The sequence below is a fragment of the Cricetulus griseus genome, unplaced genomic scaffold (assembly GCF_003668045.3).
Source record: "Cricetulus griseus strain 17A/GY unplaced genomic scaffold, alternate assembly CriGri-PICRH-1.0 unplaced_scaffold_1, whole genome shotgun sequence".
In the NCBI taxonomy this organism is placed as follows: domain Eukaryota; kingdom Metazoa; phylum Chordata; class Mammalia; order Rodentia; family Cricetidae; genus Cricetulus; species Cricetulus griseus.
This window is the reverse complement of record NW_023276808.1, coordinates 9,825,850-9,829,536: the sequence shown is the minus strand read 5'-3', so window position 1 is coordinate 9,829,536 and position 3,687 is coordinate 9,825,850. Positions and strand designations below refer to the sequence as shown.

Below are 3,687 nucleotides of genomic sequence, written 5' to 3'. Positions count from 1 at the left end.
TTCTTTAAACGTCAAAGCTTCCCAAATTATACAGAATGGCATAATTTAACATAATTGGCTTAGGAAGAAATGGAGGCAGCACTGATGGGCACAAACTGTCTTTGCCTGCCAGTGGTTTTGAAAAACATTTTTTTCATTACCCTAACCAATAACAATTTGTAACCAGCCCTTGAATTTGAATGACCAGAGCAGCCCTGGTGGAGGGAAGTCTGGCTACAGTGTTATAACGGGACCCTAGCATCCATAGGCTGTAACTTTACAGCACAAAGCCAAGCCTGTTTGACTAGGAGTGGGCAACTTTTCAGTCAGGGTGCAGGAATCCCATCTGCTAGCACTGGAGAGAGCTGACATAGGCAAGTGAGCCAGTGAGTGTTAACTTTAGGCAACCATGGCTTTCCTAAGAGCAGCAAGGTTTCCAAAGTTTCACTCATGCCCTTTAGGCCTCATGAGCCAACAAGTGCCACCCAGGCTGCATTCACGCTCTCTGCACTTACTGGGCAATGGTGAAGAGGCAACACTGAGCAACATTCCCTGGGTGGCTGAGCAACACTGATGATGCCCCTCCCTCCAGCAATCACAGGCCTGCTGCTACCAACTGAGCCCCTTCTGCCCATAGACCTGCTGGGACTTCAGCTTCCCAGGAATGCAGGGCCAGAGGGGCACAGTTAGATTTGGAGGCACCAACTCCTTGGCTAGCCCACTGTGCGCCCCACAGGCATCTTTCTCCCAAGGATTTGTCATCAAAGAATCCACCTTGACAGAGGCCTATGTGAAGGATGTTTGCTCCCAGAAGGCATGCTGTAGGCCACTGTCACCGTGCAGGGAGGAAGGGGCAGGGCAAGTCCTTCTAAAAGCCAGCTCCTACCCAAGCCCAGGGACCAGCAGTCTCTGAGTGCCTATCATTCACAGGCTTTTATGTAGCCCCAGGAGCCTCCATCAGGAGGCTGGTAACCCAGGCTGGTCTAGGGGCATGCAAGGACACAGAGAGTACAGTCCTCCACCAGGCTGTAACTTCCCCCCTGTTTTTCAAAGGGGATGTAGGGGTCTGTCCCTTTAGATTCTGTCCTGAGTCATAATCCTTCAAGAGAAGACAAACTGACAAACAACAAACACAGGGCTAAGACTAGGAATAAAGTGCCTATATCTAGATTCCTACATTTACCATTGGAAGTCCTCAATTGGACCCCCTATTTTACCAACACAAGTTCTCAATTAGACCCCCTATTTTAACCTAGTTTGCAGGTTTGATCCAACTCTCCATAGAATACCTGCCCTAGAAGGAAAGTTGAGGACTTCTCCTAGGTTGCCCAGGCCTGGCCTTGTAGGCAAATCTGCCAAGCTCTTTGCCTGTTACCTATATTACCTGTTTCACTAGCATACATAAATTAGAGGAACATGAACTTAACCGACAAACATAAAACATTTACTCAACCAACTAGTTGGGGTTGAAAACCTACGAGTTCTGAGTCCTGGGAATGTCTTGAGTTTCTGGTTAGGAAACCTGTGCCAGGTTCCTGGAGCCCAGAGACTAACCCAAGGTTTTGACACTCTAATGCAAAAGCAAAATGTTTCTTATTATTTCATGCAGGCCAGCTAGAATCTCACTGCATGACAGGCATGTGAGATACCAACCACCCAAAAAGAGAAGCATTTACAGGGGCAGATCATAAGGGTGAAAGCCACAAATTGCAGGGTTTCCATGGTTACTTCAGGTAATACAAAGTACAGAGTATAGCAGTAACTATATATTTTAAGTGAGATACATTTGAGTGAAATAAGACAGGGCATGAGCTTGCAGGGTTAGAGGGTCACTGGGTACTGTCAATTATCCCCTTGGCTGCAGGATCTTTTTTTTTCTCTTTTTTTAACAAAAACCTGAACACATTTATTTAAAAACAGTTCAGTTAAGTTAAAATCCTATAATCAGTTCAGCCCCAATTCCAGTCACTTGGGTGCGAAGTGCAGATTTGTTACTAGCCACATCTGGGTGAATCCCTTGGTCCGCAGGTACAGGCTGGTGAGGTAGCTACCCTGCTTGTTAGCTGCCAGGGACAAGAAAGTCCTCCCCAGTTCTGAGCAGCGCCCTCCTCACCCAAGTGCCAGGGTCGCTGCAGGTAGCTCAAGGGCTCCCAGGTGATGGTGGCTCCTGCACAGGGGCGGACAGAGGCTTGAGGAATCGGTGTGAGGAAAGATTTGCCTGTAGCTGTAGTTGTAGTGAATGTAGCCGCTGCACTGCCTCCTTGATGAGGTTTCCCGAAAGCAGGAGCTGCTGCAGGAGCTGGTGAGGGTCGTCGTCGCTGGTGTGGGTCTCAGGCTGAGATCCACGTCGCTGTTGCAGAAGGCGGGACATGGCTCTGCTCTGGGGCCAACCTCACCTGCACGGGCCTGAGAGAGGCTGTGGGGTGCTCGGCTTGCCTGTCACCGGAGGTTCCTCAAGGCCAGGCTGCCGGGACACAGGGCATAGGGCGCTGGCGCCCGCGGTAAGCTCCTCCATGCAGTAGGGAGCTGCCAGGCCCTGCAAGTGCCCGGGCTCCCACAGCATGCAGCGAATGGCTCCGGGGTGAGATGGGGCCCAGGTCTCTGCAGGCACAGAAGATCTCAGCATCTGCCTCGCTGGGGACCCGTTCTGTTCCACTGAGATCGCAGCCAGGACCCGCAGGGGCGGGGGTCCCGGGGCAGCAGTTGGTGAGGCAGGGCCATCATGTGCTGTGTCCAGCTTCAGCGTCTCACCAATCTGGGCGATGAGCTGGTCCACATTGGCAGGCATAGACCCTGGAGGAACCCTGGACCGCAAGTGCTTTCCAAGTGTTGAGGATCAACCTCCTCCAATTCACATTAATTCTTGCAGCTAGCTGCACTCTTCACTAATGCAGGAGCCTAGTGATCCACAGCTAAGAGTCAATGTTTTGGATGTGGGAAGAGACAAACTTTACCCAATGGGAGCTGACAGCGTCAGGGTCCCCACCACCATCCCCACTGCAGACACTTCCAATGAACACAGGAGTGAAGGGAAGGATGCAGTAGGGGTTCACCTCAGGCCAGCTAGCAAGACATAGAAGAAAAAGGCAACACAAACTCTAGAGAGGGTCGGGACTGGGGAAAAGATGCAGAACGACACAGGTCCCTTGACTGGCGATGCACCAGGCAAGCAGGGCGCTCCTGGCAAGCCCCAGGGAACCCAAGGGGTGCTCCCTGCCCAGACAACAGCGAGACCCGGAAAAGGCCTTGTCCACTGAAGAACTGGAGTCCCAGGGAGCTGTCACCAGATGCCCCCCCATTGGCCATCTGTCCCCCCTCGAACCTGGGGACCAAAGGGTGTCTCCCACCCCCGGGTTCTTTAAACCTATGAGCTGGAAAACGATAGCCAGGTACAAGAAACAACACCGAATACCACACCCCATGCACCACACCACACTGGCTTCACCACCACCACCATGCCTCCTCCCCCCCACCTCTGAGCACAACAGAACCAGGGACATGCCTCCTGGTGAGAAGGAGTTATATGTAGGCTCATCGCCAGAGCCCCCCTGGCTCTCTTCTTAATGATCCTTCTGCAGGTTCATCTGCAGAAACCTTGTTGGGACTTTTACTTCCTCTAGATAGCCAAGTTCAACTTCTTCTCAGCACTCAGCCAGGGCCATGGGCAGACCCCTGCAGGGCCAATCTGAGGGCCTCACTAAACCATCC

General features: G+C 52.0%; 1 pseudogene; it reads right to left on the bottom strand.

The window, feature by feature from the left end:
* Window positions 1-2,038: 2,038 nt before the first annotated feature.
* Window positions 2,039-2,767, bottom strand: LOC113838992 (annotated as a pseudogene).
* Between the last annotated feature and the right edge of the window lie 920 nt (window positions 2,768-3,687).